Genomic DNA, 18,883 nt, shown 5'->3' on the forward strand with positions numbered 1-18,883 from the left:
GAAAAAAAGAAGAAGAAAAAAAATGAAACCCACTAGAATGGAGTCTGCATTGACAGTTGGAACTGCCTGGTGTGGGACTGCATGCTTTTGATCTCAAAACTTGAGATGAAAATGTAGGCAGATATCCAGGTCAGCCCAACATACCAAGTTTCAGCAGATGCTGATGACTGTTCAAACCCCAAACCAGAACAAAACAAACAAACAAATAAAATCCCTTTCATTTATTCTTCAATGAGTTCACTTTTAGAAGCTTTTAAATTTATGCAAAAATAAGATACAAGTACAGATGGCTCTCATTTATTCTCCACAAACAGGACTTCCCCTAACTACTGAAGCACAGTTATAAATGCAAAAGGCATCATTGACACCTGAATATAATCTGTAACCCATAGGTTAAGTTTGATATCAAATATTGTGTTGTGTATTCTTTGAGTTCTGACATATTCATAATGCCATCTAAACACCCTTATCATGTCATGTAGAATAGTTTCCTTGCTTTAAAACCCTCTTTTCTCCAGTTAGTTATGCAGTCCCTTCAAATCCCTGGTAGCCATTTGTGGTTTTATAGCTTCCATGTTTGTCTTTTTCAGTATATGACACAATTATATTAATTTTATATTTATCATTTGTATGTTGCTTAGTTTCTCCTAAATCACTGGAGTTAATACCATGGAGTGTAAGTACTGAACCACTGGGTCCAGGTTTGTTTAATTCCATCAGACATGGCCAAATTGATTCCTAAGGTGACAGCATTCTAAATTTCCACCAATATTGCAGAGTTCCTCAATCTTCTTTATTGAGGTTTTTTTTTTGCTTTGTTTTTCTTTTCTCATTGCTATTATAAAAACACCTTGACTAAAACAGTTTAATGGAGAAAATGTTTATAGGTTACATCTCATTACTGTGGAGAAGTCATAGAGACAGGAGCTGAATATGTCATATCCACAACCAGAAAGCAGAGCTCTTGAATGCATGAGCTCTGCCAGCACTTTCACCTTCTATTTAGTTCAGAACCACCACCTAGATAATGCTGCCACCCAATTTTAGGGTAGTAATTCTCCCACATCAATTAAAATAATCAAGGCCATCTCTCAAACAGACAAGCTCAGAGGCCCATCTCTCTGGTGGTGCTGGTTATATGTAGTTGATAATTAACACTATCCATTATATCCTACAGTTGTATTAGCATTTGGTAGAGTCAGTCATTTGAATTTTCCCACTATAATGAGTGCATAGTAATTCCATTGTAAAAAAAATTTAACACAATAGAAAAAGAGGAACAATGACTTACTAATTTAAATTAAGTGTAGTAATGTTACTGATACAGTTAGTTAAATCAAACATCTTTCTAGGCTGGCAGAAGGGTTCCAATGCTGAAAAATCTTGATGTGTAAACATGATTTATATTCTACTCTCTAATCCCAAGTTACAAGGAAAGAATAGATTCCTGAAAAGTGGTCTTCCTGCCTCTGCACTGACACTATGGCCTGAGCCTTCCTGCATTTACACATGTAAGTAATAATTTGATACTTATTAAAGATAATGATAATTATAACAGTTACATTTTAAAAAGAAATTTCATCTCACAATTTATATGCTCAGATAATGAAGCTTTGTTTTGCTTTACATCTTCAAAATCATTGTATAACTGAAATTATGGAACAATACAATGACCCATTTCATGACTTTTATATGGAGAAAACAGATGAATACTTGTTCACAGGAGTCAGGAGTAGCCAGCATATATGAAAAACTGGAAAGGACTGCTGATGAGTTGACAAGATGCAAAATTATCTGTAATGACCATAGCAATTGCAGAAGACCATAGCCCTTTGAAACAGAGAGAGAGAGAGAGAGAGAGAGAGAGAGAGAGAGAGAGAGAGAGAGACTAGGTAGTCACTAGAAAGAACAAACTGAGTTCTAACAAGATTTTTTATTGAGGTAGAGTCTGTGGGTGATATTGAGCAATTGTAAAAAAAAAGAAAGATACCTTCCCTCATCTTTAAGGTAAAACTCTAAACACAATCAGCAAATGGAGGAATCAATATGTGTATCCAACTTTAGCAATATTCCATTTCACCTGGGCAGGTAAAAGTAATCTGGTCTTAGGGAAAGTGTGTAATGCACACTTTGCTCACAAGGAGTCATAGAGGGTAACTAAATTGAATTCATGTCTTTGAAACTATAATCTCAGCCATACATATGAGAGACGTCCCTTCAGAATGGAGAATGAAGCTCCTCCTTCTACCATCTTGTCAAAAATTTGGAAAAACAAGCAAGGGTCTTGCTCCTGAGTATGAGAGGAACAAAAAAGGAACAGCTGAATGTAAAGAATAGTTCATGAGCTGAGGATACAGGGAAGATTTCAAGTTTACATTCATTTCTATTTTACACTTCTTATTTGAAAAGCCAATGGGCACCACATACATACAACATATCTTTACCAATAGGTCACAACCACAAGCAGCACAAATACCTACACATGCATCATGCCTTACTAAGTTAACTTCACACCTACACTGAAGTCCTAGTGGCAGAAAAGATACACAGTTTCCAAGATAAAGGCTGTTTACGTCAGTATCTACCCAATCCAAATGGCCACCTAATAGCAATGATGATAATAGATAAATAGATAAATAGATACAATAACCAAAAAGAAATGGGCACTGAAAGATCCAAAGTCATCAGAAGGAAAACCCACAGGTATATTTTAAATATATGATGAACTTAAATTTTTATAGTGTTAATGACTGAAATGCTGTGAATAGATAATATATTTAATATCAAGCAAAAATTGTTAGTACAACAAAACGAAAATCTAATGAAATGCTAAAATTATTATAGGGAAAAAGATATGACAGGAACTTTAATAGACGTATAATAATCAAGAAGGAATTGCTATAAAGTCAGAAGGGGTCATTAAATCTTTACCATGCAGAAACCCAAGAAAATAAATGAGAGTATTTAAAAAATTATTACAGAGGGCTTACATCACCACATAAAAATATATGGCAACGTGGAAATGCTATTCCTACAAGAGAAGGAATATTGAAAGGCATAATTAAAAAGCATTTTCCAAAAATATCAGGTAAAAATAAGTCACACTACAAGAATTTTAAAGAAACAAAAATAATTTACCATTGTAGATATGAACAATCACATAGATGTTCCTCACATATTTATTTATATATCATGGAATCTAGAACACAGACACCCTGAGAAACAGAAAATATTGCAGGCTCAGTGAGATCAATGCCTGTCTGAGTTCATTAAGGAATCTTATCAGAATAGAAAAAAATGTAGTGGAAATATGTAAAAACATGGAAGAAAATATGATTTCTAGACTGAACATACATAACTCATAGGGAAACTACCTAACAACCTGTCTCCTGTGACGCTATAGCCATCAAATGAGAGTCTGAAAAGTGATAGAATGTATAGAAGCATCATTCAAGAAGGAAAGAGCTGATGACTTTGATAAAATATTATTACACAAACACTGAAATGACAGGTTTCTAAGAGAATAAATAATTTATTATAATGGTTTGGGCATCTATTGCCATGAAACTTAAATAATAATCAACATATATGTATATTCAACCAAATGCTTGAAACTGGACATTGTAAAGTACGCAGAAACCAGCATTCAGAATGTAGAGGCAGGTGCATGAACTCAATGGCAACATGGGCTCCTTTGGGAACACAGACTCAAACCTGAGCTTAACAAGAGCAGCAACTATAGACATTCCAAAATGGACATGGAAATTCACAAATGGTTTCTACTCAACACGAAAACTGCCAACATCCAAGTAATGCTGACAGAAGGAGATACAGTCTTTCCTTGGGAAGGAAAAACCAAGTAATTATCTAATTTCAAATGGTCAATTCTTAAAACATGCTTTCAAGAAAATTACACAGACTGAACAGGATATATAAAAGAATATATATATGTATATATAGCAGCATATACACATATCCATGTAATAGAAATTAATGAAATAGGATAAGAATTTGAAAGTGAGAAAGAGGAGTATATCTGAGGGTTTGAAGTGAGGAAAACAAAAGGAGAATGCAATTGTGTTGCAGTCACAAAAGAGAAAAAAGAAATGAAGGACTGTCAGTATAACTTACAGGTTATACCTAGGCATATAGGGTTAGTTTTCAACACTGCTAAAACCACCAAAAAAACAACATGGAGTTTGCAAAAGTCAACATAATTAATTAAAAATATAAAAAGACAAATAAACATTGACAGAATTTCAACACCATAGTCTCAATGGTGGGTAGATCAACTGTGTACGAATCACATATACAGTAAACCAAAGAATAATGCTTCCTAAACTTAGGAAGAGGTGGTACACAACATATCAGAACCCTCCGGTGTGACATTTGAGTGTTACCAAGAAAATAATGTGATTGTTAATGCCTGAGAATTACCATGAATTTGAGACCAGCTTGGGACTATGTAGTGAATACCAGACCATATTAAAGGAGTTCTTTAGATTCTCTGTCAAGAATATAAACAACAGAAAGAAGAGTAGCAAATGTCTCCAGTAGTAATCTTCCTCTTGTGATCCAAACTCTGGAGGCAGAAACTAGAACTGTGGCTTATTCTGAAATCTCATTTCCAAAACACCTCTGGAATGGAAGCCAAATAGCAATGAGAAGGAAGTAGCAAAGAGCCCACACTAGGCTATGCTTGGTATGATGATCCATGCTCAGATGTCTTTGCAAGAATGAATTTAATTTCTCAAAGGTCTATATGGACGTTTTCACTCTGAACCACATTTTGTGGATTCCTCTGCTGAGAATACTTCCTATAACCTATCACAGAACTTCCTGTTTCAGCATGGATCATGGATGATAAGCAGGAACATGTCATGGTCTGGTAATCTCATCACAATTTGGGCCATCTTTTATTAGTCATTACAATTAAGAAGTGCTCTATGCTCATACCCTGGAGCTCCCTGCTCTGCCATATTTTTCCCAAATTCTCAACTTAAAAAATATCAAAAAACAAACAAACAACTACGAAAACACCTATTATCCAATAACCACTCCCTGAAGTACTTCCTACAGTCAAATTCATCTCTTAGATTCCAACCTGATACAGATAGGTGAATATTATTTTTCTTATTTTAGTATAGACAATTCCTTTGTTCATTTATCAGTCTAAGTCTGCAAATTAGCTATCACTTTATCTTTCAGCACTTATCAATTACAATGCTTGGCTGTAACTTTCATCATTTATAAAGCATCATCTAAGCTTTATCTTCCACAAAGTGTCTGACAATTTCTATTCATAAACTTTATATTCAGAAACTTGGGAGGTGAGTCAGATATCACACACACCACATTCTTTGACTCCTCACTAATATTGTCTCAGATTGACCCATCTCAATTTCCTTCTCACACTTCCACTCATTTCAAACTGGAGGGACACCTCAAAGTTATTGGAAATGTATGTTACACTTTTCTGACCCTTCTGAACTCCATTTTCTAATATCAGTTGTTTCAGTCTAAAAATTCCTTCTTTTATTTCCTTGTCTATTGGCAATACCAACATGAAATGATAGCATTCCTCTATGTTCTTCCCACTTCTTAAAACTGTGTCTCATTCCTAACACACAGAAAGCAGTGTATCCAGACCTGTTTTCACTTTTTGATGTGGAAAATTACCTCTGCTTTTCTCTGTAGGAAAGCCATGCTATGAATCACCTGACAATTAGTTATATCTGTGGTGTTCTAAACCACTGTTACATGTTCACTGTATTATCATATTCGCAATTCCATTTCAGTCTATTAAGTTTCTATATCAGGGCTATTAATTTTAATTGTGTATGTGTGTGTGTATGTATGTGTGTGCACACAGGTGTGTGTGTATGTGTGTGCACACAGGTGTGTGTGTATGTGTGTTCATGTGAATTAATTTGTCAAGAATGACATTGAACTGATCCTCCTGTTTCCACAACCTGAATACTGTTTTACACACATATATTACCATGCTCATTTTAAGCAATGTTGGGGATTAAACATTTAGTCCTGTATAATCGATGTAAGTACTCTGTCCACTGAGATACATCAACAGTCCAGGTTAAAGTACTTTAATAATTTTATCTATTAACACTTTCTATAAAAAACCATGACAAGCATAGAGGCACACACGTTTAATACCAGCACTCAGGAGGTAGAGACATGCTGATTTCTGTCAGTTCAAGGTTATCACTGTGAATTCCAGGACATCCAAAACTACATAGTAATACCTCATTTCAAAAACCTAAACAAAATAACTCATATAAAAGTGCCAAAATATATATCTCTATTGTTTTGTTAGATGCAAATCAAACATGACAATGTAAATGTAGTGGCTTGATAGTATTAGAATCACCTTCCTTATATATATATGTATACGTGCATATATTATATGAATTTTCAGGAATCATGGTATGTTTCTCTATGTATTTTTCATACATCCTTAGATATCTTTCCTCTATCTCCCCACTGAATTATAAATATTTCTCATTATAACCCATCAAGTGTAATTCTTATCGCACATCAAAGGAACTTCTTTTTGAAGCAGACAAAAGGTACTAAATAAAGCCATAACTAGTAAAAATGTAAATAACAACTGACTGTATTGCAACCACCCACAATTCTATGTCTACAAAACAACACCTATATCTAAGGTTGAGGGAGTATTTCAGAAGAAGAAGAAGAAGAAGAAGAGGAGGAAGAGGAGGAGGAGGAAGAACAAGAAGAACAGGAAAAACAAGAACAAGAACAAGATGATGATGATGATGGTATTGTAACAACCAGGGAACCATGAACCATAAAGTCAGATATGAGAGTGTACATTGTACCTAGAACAAGGAAGCTATACACTTGTAATTTCAAAAAATTGGTGGCCTAAACTGGACATTCACAATAACAACAACAGCTAACATGCCAACATGATGTGATAAATTACAAGAACCTTCAACACTTTAGCATAGGTCTATATGCAGTTAATATTTATTGATAATTCATCTTTTCCAGGGAAAAGAACTCAATACATTTATCCAATAACAAATGGTCAACCATTTATTTACATAAAAGCAATACTAAATTGTCTCAGCTGCTTGCATATTTATTTATAAACAACCCTACCTGTAATAATAATAATTAAAGGAAAAGAGAAATGTTGATAAAGTAAGAGTATAGTGTAATAACAGTGGAATGAAGATCACAGTAAATTATTTACATATATGAAATTCAATAATGGCATCCATAATATTAGTAAATATCTAGCAAAATGATAAATCAGTAGTATCCAGGACTTAAATGAAACATCATTTTGAATTAAATAATTATGAAAAAGAGTGACTAAGAAGACTGCTAGAAATTTGAGTTAGCATATTGCTATAAGTAAGAAAATATTTTGGTGAAACAGAAACTAAGGAAGAGAACTTAAACACTCTTGACATTTATTCTGAGAGAAAATTTCAATTAGATCACAAGAAACAAGGTCACTATCAGCAGAGTCATCCTGTCTGTACATAGATGTTGAAGCTATAAAAATTTTTAGATTTGTGTAATTGCTAGATATTGTTATACTATATTAATATCATGTGTATATGTGACATGCTTCTTAAATCACATTATTTGTATGAATAAACATTACTTATATTTAATATTTTTCTTTCTAGCTCTATTTTAGTGTCACATTTTACATTATGAGAGATTAACATTATTTTTAACATTTTATACTCTATTTATAAACAGTATGATTTCTGGGTTAATTAATATTTGTTTCCTTTTTGCCATTAAAACCACATCAAGATGTTGTTTTTATATGTAATCTAAATGCTTTATATATTTAATATTACTATAACCCATTAAAACAATTGCAATATAACTAAAGTAAAGAAGCAATAGAGATGTTTTAAGGCATTTATCCTATTATTAATTATTTACTTTTGAATAAATCTTTACTAAAAGATTCCCAGAAGTAATGACACAGATAAGTCATGTGCACAATAGCTTCCCATTTTCGACTCTTTTCTTTCCATTCACGTGGTAACACAGGTGAAGGAAATACTAAATGTTGAAGACACAATAAAATGGATGACACTGTCTACAGGTTGGGCTGGTCATTATAAAGCCAGATGAGATCTAGATGCAAAAGTGGCAGTAGGGATGATTTGCGTTGAAGCAAAGGCTCAGAGGTCCCTCTGCATACAGAGATTAAAAATGTGTTGATTGTGTACCACAAAAACTATTTCCATTCAGCAAGTCACTGCAAGTCAGCATTGCTGTTTCCAGTGAGATTAAAACACAGATGTGTGTATAGGTTTCAGCTCAGTTCAGCGCACACTCTGCTGCACAGTGGTACTAGGTGCATGATTAACAAATAATTGAATAAGGACTTGAGAGTGGCAATTCCTTGTGTTAGGCTACTTTAACCCCTGGAACTTTGTGGCTTGATAGTTTCTATGCTTCAGCTGCTATCTTAACCCTATGTCATTTGTGGATCATGTGTATGTTCACTTTAGGTGTGGTCATGTATGGGAAGCAGTTCAAAGGATCAGCCTTATGCAGCAATAGCAAATTTTTCAGGGTGTATGAATCTTCCCACATGTTGCACATCCAACAGGTATAACACAAGGACTGACAATCAAGGCATATAAAACTGAAAAGTCACTAGCTTGAGCAGCCTTTCCCCAGCCAGGATGCGAAGGAAACCCAGGAGGGAATCTTAAGAGAATCATGGATGTTTGATGGTTTGCCTGTTGTCTAGCAATGGGAGAAGTAAATGGACCTTATTTAGTGATATCGGTTTCCTAATACCCTGAAAAGCATGCTGGAAACTCCGAATTTCCTGGCAGCCTTCATATTTTTGTATCCTATTAAGTCATAATATCTTTTGAACCACAGTTACAATTCTCAGCTCCCTTGATATTACAAGAGCTTAGCTTCTGAGGGCCTGGGGTAATGTTCTTGACAAAGGATATCAAGGAACATGGTCTTCACTTCCAATTCCTAATAACAAAAAGGTTAGGTATTTCTTTGTTTCTGTTTTCTTTTTTTTTTCTTCTTCGCTTTTCTTTTGTAGTAGACTTCACCCTGTTTTTTTTTTTGTTTTGTTTTTTAGTGTATATGTTACTGGCATCTTATACAATCATTTTTTAAATTTTTTAAAATTATTTTTTCATTTAGGTTTGAAACAATCTTGTTTCACATGTCAATCCCAGCTCCCTTTCCCTCCCCTCCTCCCCCACCCTCCACACCAGGTCCCCCAGTCACCCACCCAATGTCCAGTCTGATCCCCAAGGAGGGTGAGGCACTCCATGGTGGATCTCCAGTGACTGTCATTTCATCCAGGGCAGGGCCTAGGCCCTCCCCCAAGAGTCCCGGCTGAGAGAGCCTCCCATATTGTGGCATGGGCACTCAAAGTGTATTTGTACGCCAGAGATAAATACTATTCAAGGCCCCGTAGATTACCTAGTCCTCCTCACTGACACCCACATTCAGCGGGTCTGGGTCAGTCCCATGCTTTCCACACAACCATTAATCTGGGGTCCAAGAACTCCCCCTTGTTCAGGTCAAATATGTACAGGGCTTACTTGTTTCTAGGGAGTGATTGTCTCTGAAAATCCTCAGGAATGGGAGACAGAAGGGGATATGAAAGGCACCCTATACAGATTCTTCCCTTCCAATTGACAATATCCAGGTATTCGATCACTTTACTGTGGCTTCTCTTATTGCATATGTCTATGTGTAAGTATGAGCATATGAGTGCAAATGTGTGCATAGATATCGGGAGGGGTCGTAGGATTTCTTGCAGCTGGAGTTTAGGTGTTTGTAAGCCACCCAACATGGCATCAGTACTCGGGTCCTCTGTAAGGGCAGCATATGCTCTTACAGGCTTAGCCTTCTCTCCGGCCCATGGAGACCTCATTTCCAGGTTCTATATACTCTGCAGAGAACATTTAAGTATCAAATGATAAGCAAGTTTTGTTTCAAGTTCATCTTACAGTAGTTTCAGAGAAAATAACAAGCACTCTAATTTTCATTATTCACAAACAAGGTGCAATTGGAATAGAGAGGTAGCAAGTTAAAGAATCCCCCATCAACGTTGGGATTATTGACTTTTCATCTAGGACAAGATCAACTGCATATAGCCGGTCCTGCAACCAACTAATTTTTCTCTAAAGGTAGTATTTTAGTGTCTAGAAATGGGTCGTCACGTTAAGGATTTGTTAGCAAATAATGTGTTTTTGATGAGTTTCACACTTCAAAAAATTGCAGCTTGTGCTTTAAAATATACTTGAGTTATAGATAAAATGTATAATGTATTAATAAATAAGAAAATGAATAAAATTTACAGGCACGTAATAAAAGTAATTACTATTGTAGAATTTTTGAAGACACTGACTCACTATGTAGTCTAGAACTTCTTCAAACATGGAACCATCTTGCTTTATGTAGCCAAGTGACTGGGTTATTTTTATAAAGCAGTGTGTCTGGATAAATACTTATTTTGAAAAATGTAGATATTCTGTCAAAGATGTGGAAAAACTAAAGAATGCTTATTCTTAGAGTAAATGTCTTTTAATAATTTTAGAGACTATCATATATTTATGTAATATATACATATTATTTGTATATCATTTGATTAAGACTATGAATTATTCAGATTTATTACATTAAAACAATAAGACTATTTTCATTATTTTTGTATTCATCATGTATTTATGTGTGTGTGCAGGCATGCATGCTTGCATTTGTGCACATATGCATATATGTCGTGGTGTGCTGTGGAGGTCAGAAAAGAAACTATTCTCTCCTTCTAACTGTGAGTCCCAGTCACCAAACTCAGGTCCCCAAGCTTAGCAGCAACTGCCTTCACCCAGTCAACCATCTCATTGGATTCTACATCATCTTCAAAATGTAATAATAAGATCTCACTTTTCATGTGTACATTGTTAAATCAATTATTTAATACTGATATGCAGCATTAGTCACAACTTAGAGGCTATAAATGCTATCAAATCATAAGTAATTTTTGAAAACTGATACTAAATTGAAGTAAAATAAAGAAATTACATCTAAATGGGACATATATATATGTACATATATATATTATATCCTATAAATAGCTGTCATTTTCCCACAAACATGACATATAAATGCAAATATAAATTTTTGACACTGTCAGAAGTATTTACAAATAACTGCAGAAACACCAAGGGAATAAAGATGTGAAGGACATGTAAAAACCATGTTATGTACATCATGCACTAAGACTGCTGTAATCAGATGCAACTTTTTCAGATAAACAGGAGAGATCATAAAAATTCAAGCTAGTTGTAGAGGTGCACAGTTATGATCCCAGCAGGAAAATGCACAACCTAGCCTATGTATTAATGTCCAAGCCAGACTGGGCAAGAAGGTGAGACCCTGCAACTTAAAATCCAAAGAGCAACAAAATCAACAATAAAAAAATTAACGTGAATAGCACAACTGCTAGAAATACTATGACATAGTTGTACGACATCTGGAATTTAATTTTTTGCATTACTACCTCAATATGATTTGAACAGACTTTGTTTCCCTGGTTCAAGGCAGGTCTATAAACTAAGATCTGAACAAGGAGGGAAACTATACCTCAGAGGGGTACATAGAAAATACCAAATGAGAGGGCTTGACCATTGTGCAATTCTTTTAGACTCAAAAATTCATAAAGGAAAAAGGAAAAAGACACTCCACTACATATATTTCCTAGTTAATTTGCAACACATTTTCCTTTCTCAATTGAAAGCTGGAGGCTTTTGGTTACTTTATGTAGGCTTATATTATTTCTGTCAAAAATGAAAACTTATCTTTGTGTAGTTAGTTGAACAAAGTCCATCCCCTTGAAACCAATGAGAGATAAGTAGGAAGCAATCTATCTCTGTGAGTGTCAGGCTAGTTCAATGGGTAAGTGATTAAGACAGAAATTTCTTTGATTCTTTGCACTTCTGTACTCTTACATCTTACTTCATAAGTGAGCTGAACAAATACAGGATGGTGAGGGCCCCTGTGTTAAATCTGACATGTACATAATCTCTCCAAGAGAAAGAAAAGGTTTACTGCCACCTACAGCTATCTCCTGGGTCTTGTATTTCACAGCTTTGTAATGTAAACAGATAGCATGATAATGTTACATCATAGTTGCCCATGTCTTCACTAAGGTGAATTTTGAACATCTCCCAGGAAAGCAGTTTTCTTAAAAGAAACCATTAACACTAAAATCACAATCAATTCACTCACACACACACATACACACACACACACACACAAATAAAAAAATAAAAACATCAATCTGTAAAATAAATACCTGCTCAGACAAGAAATGAAAATGGCTGTAGGAAAATTGCAGGAAGACTTAATCTATTTTTTTCAGAAGCAAAGAAAAGCAAGTTTTGTGAGATAATAAAAATACATGTTTTATCACCTTTATTTTCGTTCCTACTGCCTTGGGATGGTTTCATAATTCTCAAGTGAAGCCTGGCATTTTTGGAACTAGAAACTAATAGCTTGCATCAGGTGTGCATCATGCTATTTCAGTGCTGTTTCTCTGAGACTTCATCAACAAGTAGACTTATGAATGATATCTACATGTATACAAACCCTTGTTTTTTATTCTTTGTGTGTGTGTGTGTGTGTGTGTGTGTGTGTGTGTGTGTGTGTGTGTGTGTGTTTCCTGGGTTGCTGCTGGCATTCCTCACATTCCTCATTCCTCTTCCGCTTAAATGTATTTTTATGCTCTGTACATCAGAGGCCTGGGATAAAATTTGTAAGATTTACTTGATTCTGTGTATTATATGTTCTAAAATGGTAATAAACATGTGTGATTCTATGATTAACACATAATTGGGAGACAGATCCCAAGCACCTCTACTTATCAATATCAAGTTAAAGAGTAATATACTCAAGGTATTATACTTAATTTGAAGTTAAACATGTAAAGATATTTTGATTAGAAATTTTTATAGTACAAGAAGGGAATATTTGTTTATCTGTGTCATCTATATATCCTGTAGTTAGACTTTATTGTTATAAGCAGAAAAATAATACACTTGAAAATAAAGTCATACAATTCCTCGTAAAACAGGCTAGAAAAGTGGTAAAATTCATGGGACATGGAAAAAGAGAGTCAATTCTGAAGTCTGATTTAAGTTTCTTACTAGCTGAGAATCAAGATTCTCTGGACTTTCAGCATTATAAAGATATTTTACTGTGGAACTTGCCTACATAGAGAATATTTTTCTTTCAAGTAGTGATACTTTCAAGTAAAAATGTTAAACTAGCAATGAACAATACATTTAATGAGTAAGAACACTCAGTCTTAATTCTTTCCCACGTGTAAACCTAAAATTGTCTAGGAATTTCATTATTAATAATCTTCAAATTATACTCTGCAACCTTTCTGACTTTGAGTTTTACCATATCAACTGAAATCCCATCTACCACTCTGTAGAAATCACAGTCAGCTACTGTTTACATTCATTAACGAACATCTGATTTGTAAAATCAGAAACCAACAAAATCACACTTGTTTATTTTAAAGTCATTTGAGAAGACATTTCTTAAAAAAGCAACACTCAGAAATTATTTGATGTTAATTACAAGTTTTATTTTATTATTATTAGATGGGATAAATGAATTATTTCAATTTTTCTGAATTTTTAAAGATTGACTTCTGTTTCAGGATGTGGACTAGTTCATAGAGACTTCTGTGTTGCTTCTTTGCAGACTGTATATTCTTTATTGTTTTCCTGGAATATTCTGTAGATATCTGATAAGACAGTTTGGTTTATGATGTCATTTAATTCTGATATTTCTCTGCCTAAATTATTTTTTTCAGATGATCTATCTGTTGGAGAAAGTCCTTGAATCAGTAGTAAACCTTTCTGATATTTTTTAAATTAAATGAGTACAACAGAGTTTGGTGCACATAATTGTATTTTTGATTAACTGTTCCCTTGATTAAAATAAGGTATACTATTTTTTCTCTTTTAGTTAGTTATGAAGTCATTTTGGCACAATTTAGGGTAGTGATTCCTGCTTGCTTCCTAGTTCCACTTTATTGGATTAATTTTGTCAGTACTTTTACACTAAGATATTAACTATCATTAAAGCTAAGATGGTATTCGGACAGACAATAGATATATTATGTTACTTGATCTATTCAGACAGCCAGTGCCTTTTTATTGGTGAATTGAGGCAATTAATATTTAAAGTTATTATTGGAAGTTATATGCTGATTTTAGTTCTGTTATTTTTTGGTGGTAGAGTTCTGTTCTTAATGGTACTATATGCTTTAGTAATTATAACTTTATATTTATTTCCATTCTCTTGACTATGCTCATTCATCTCCTTACTATATTTTATTTAAGTTTGGTATTTCGTATATACAAATTAAGGTGTTTTATACCATGGAAAGTTTTTCGGTGTCTTCAACTGTGGAAGATAGTTTTACTGGTCACCGTAATCTAGGTTGGCAATTGTAGAGCATAAAGTTTTCAAATATCTGTCCATCACCTTTTCTTCTTTGGCACCTAGTACATTAGCCACAACTGTCATTTCAGTTGGATTGAGAAGCACCAATAATGCAAAAGTAAGTTACTAAGAGAAGACTTCCAGAAAACAAAAAGGTGTATGTGTGTGTGCGTTTTGATGTCTTCGTCTTTCACCCTCTAAAAACTTTATTAGAAACAATTCCTTGATAACAGGTGGGTAAAACCCACATTGCTAATAAGAACAATTATCTTGGTTTCTTTTCCTGCTGTGGTGACAAAAATACCCTGACAAAAAATTACGGGATAAATGGTTTTCTATGCATGACTCCCAAGTCAAGAACACAGTTCCCCATGGTGTGGAAGTCATGGCATAGGAACTTGTATCATCTGGTTACATGGAATTCACAATCAGAAAGCAGAGAACAGTAGCTGGGCTTTGGTGGCACATGCTTTTAATCCCAGCACTCGGGAGGAAGAGGCTCTGTGAGTTCAAGGCCAGCGTGGTCTACAGAGTGCGTTCCGGGACAGCCTCCAAAACAATACAAAGAAACCCTGTCTCAAAAAAAAAAAAAAAAAAAAAGCAGAGAACAGACATTGCCATTGTCAGGTCACTTTCTTTCTTATACACCATAGTTTTCCCTCTCAAGACTTGCTCACAGATAAGATGGGTCCCTGGATCTCAATTAACCTGATGAAGAATTCCCTTCTTGATATGTCCTGAACCAATCCACAACTAACAATTCATTACACATGTGGTGTGCCTCAAGCCCTGGTGATCGAAGATGCTGTGAAGTTGAAAATCAGTGTTAAGCATCACAACAATGTTATGTAAGTTCAATGATGGTGACTGGCACCAGTATTGCAGCTTTCAGCAGTGACTCAGTAAGGAAAGTATCTTGGTTTTTACTTAACATAATTTAGTGTACCTGACCTCAAAATCTAATTGCAGAATGGAAGGTTCTTGCATAATGTTTGACAAGGTCATTAATTCCCAGTGGGACATTGGACTGGGAAAACCCAGCAGCTTTCAGTATAAAGGAGGAAAGAACTAGTAAAGTCATTATGTAAATGAAATTAAGACTAGCTACTGAAAAGAGTTTAAATACCTACAACCCCTCTTTGTTTTTAAGGTCAAGAAATATGATGAAGCAAACAATGTACCTGTCTCTTATTCAAAATTCATGAGAACTTGGGCTTCAACAGCTAAGAATACTTTCTGGTTTCGCAGAGGACCAGGGATCTGTTCTTAGCACAAATTCACTTATAACTAGCTCCATGGGAATTAATGATTTCTTTTGCCCTCTGAAGGCATATAAACACAGGAACACACAAATGCTTTGGCATTCACACACACACACACACACAAACATATAAATAATAGTAAAATAGTTTTAATTCAGGGCAATTTTACAATAGTGAATAAACAGTAATTCACTCAGGTAGTAAATTGTATCTCAAAGTTACATAGGCCATTAATGCTAGTGAGAAAGATACATTTTTCCAAATTAATGTTTATGGATGCATTTTTCTGCCCCAAGTATGCATTTATATATCACCTATTACTCTCTAAATTCATAATTTGTGACATTGTATACTATTCTAACAATGTTGTCAGATATACCTCTGGATGGGTCATTTTTGAGAATGGATAACTTGAAAGACACAAGCAACCCTTTAAATATTTTTTTTTACTGTACATGGTAACTCCATAAAATATAAACTTTGAGGAATTATCAAACACAAAGTACCCCCGAATCTAATCAGAAATAGAGTATATTTAAGCACACACTGCAGCCAACCAACATTAGAATCATTATGGGATTCAATGTTTCAGTTTTGAAAAATTTTATGACTCCTCAGCTACCATTTCTGAACTCACATATTTTCTAAAAATTATAATCATACATAAGGTTTTCCTTTGTTTTTATAGCACTTGTCATGACAAAGGTTGTGGTGGTGGCAGCAGCAGGAGCAGAGTGAGTGAGGAAAAGGGCCAAACACAAATCTTATTGGGAAGGACTCTTTGTAATTTAGTTTATTTGCAGAGAGCCTGCATACAACCACTATTTCTACTCCAGTTCAAAGGATGGAAAGGAATGTGAGTTACTCAATATAAATCTGCACTGGAGTTAGTTGCATACTCTCTGTTGATTGCATTTTGCCATACTGTTGTTCCATTATAAATTCACATTACTCTCATGGATAATGGCACAGACAAGAAATCTCATGAAATGCTGCTTTGTAAACAAAAATGAGAGGCCTGATAGTTTTCCATTATGAAGGATTTGTTGCCTTCAATACTAAAAGAATTACTGCATTAATACTGGAGAAATAATGTCCTCATGAGTTCTTGTTTCTAAAATTGTCAGAGCTTCACAAGTTCTCATTCAGAATGTTACATTTATATTGGATTGTAAAACAGCCATCCTGGAGACAAGTGTAAAACAGGTGCTAAAGCACAAAGACTTACGTTTATATGTCAAGTGATTATTTCCAGGAGCAAAAATCAAATTCTAGCTGCAATGCAAAGGAATGGAATTTTACGGTAATAGAAGACACTTTCCAACAAGTCTCACTACAGTATTAAAATATACAAAGTTCTCTACTTCTAAACATTGCTTTTATAAGTGATCCATAAGTAGTTGCTTTGAAATCCTCCCTTTCCTATTTTCTAAGCTTCTCATTTCTTTGTGATTCTAGTTGCTTATGCACAAACAATATACAAAATGGAGAAAGGCTATAGCTCCAAAAGTATAGCAGGGTTGGAACACCAACAAAAAAAATCTATGTAACCTTGTAATTCATGGATTTGCCCACCATACCAGTGGCTAGAATAGTCATTCCTCTGTGATTTCATCCTGGGAACTTTATATCCAAAAATGAATAAAATGCCCCCCATTCTAGACAAAACAGCAATGTATAAGGAGAGACATTCCAAGTGAGAAAAGAGGTTACTACATGTCCCATGAAACTAAAAATGCGTACCAAATTAAAAGTGTTAAAAATATGTAAGGCCCAAATATATTGATGCATACATTTCTTAAGTATAACAGGCACATAAGTTGTTCTTTAGAGACAAATACCATGCAGAAGTCATTTCAAAATGTTTTGGTAACCGCTTTTCAAAGATGAACTAAAGAAGGAAGCAAATTCTCTAGTCAATTACCTGCTGATATGAGGACTGAAAACTCTGGCTTTAAAGAACAGTGTGATCCAGCTAGGGAGATGATTCATTGGGTAAAGACACTTGTTGCTGAACCTAAAGACTGAAACTCTGTCCCTAGAGAGAACATGATATAAAGAGAGGATCAGCTCCCACACTTTGTTCCTTGTGGTCAACATGTGAGCCATGGCATGTTATGCTCTCCAATATAAATGAATAAATGTGAAAAAATTTTGAAGAACTCTATCATCTTTTAAGAGGCAGAGTAACTAACTATACTTGGAAAAAGGGCTAAACACTCTGCATCTTGCCATTCAACTAGCAAGTTGATTTTCCTACTTCTGGTTACTTTGCTAGGCAAATACAAAATAAAACTCTCCCCCCCAATCTATGTAATTCCTTTGGATTCTGTATCAAAGCAATTATTCATAAGTATTTATACCTCAAAAATGACCAAAAAATCAATCAATACCCAGATAATAAATTTAAATAGGTAATTTGGTTTTAATAATTTGTATGTTTTATTTCAGTCTGTCTGAGTTACTGCTGGGGTACTGCGCATAAAAGATAAGCAAGGCTTGTATTTGGAAGAAGTTAGGATGAGAAACCTCCTATTAGCATCAAGAACCAAGAGTGAAAATCAAGGTCGGAACTAATATTGGCCTCATGTAATGATCTGAGGTTGTTGCCCATGTCATTTTTCTTTTTCCCAGGAGCAGTGCTTTCAAATCCAACATAATACCTGTTTAATTCATAGATAAGAGGCAGGGAGAACAGCATGTTGAGGAGAAGGAAGAAGAAAGAGGTGGGAAGAAAGAAGGTAAGAGAAGAGATGGTAGAGGAGAGGAGAAGGGAAGGGAAAGTGACAGAGATGAAGAAAGGAGAGAAGGAGGAGGGGGATTAGAGAAGAGTTATGGGAAGACATGGAAGAGAAATGAGAAAAGTGTAGGGTAGTATAGTGGGAGGGAGAGATACATAGGGATTCACAAATTACTTAGAATTGTCTGAGACTGTGAGAGGTTTAAGAATATAGCCAACTTCTCTGGGTTCAAGAGTGTAAAGCACTCCTCCTGGAAAGAGCCCAATGCCAAGGCAATCTAGGGAACCCTGCCTAATTTACCTCATGTATCTGATCAAAAGGATCCATGATGGGAAAGTAAAAACTCACACAACAAAC

This window comes from Mesocricetus auratus, unplaced genomic scaffold (assembly GCF_017639785.1).
Source record: "Mesocricetus auratus isolate SY011 unplaced genomic scaffold, BCM_Maur_2.0 Super-Scaffold_100021, whole genome shotgun sequence".
NCBI lineage: Eukaryota > Metazoa > Chordata > Mammalia > Rodentia > Cricetidae > Mesocricetus > Mesocricetus auratus.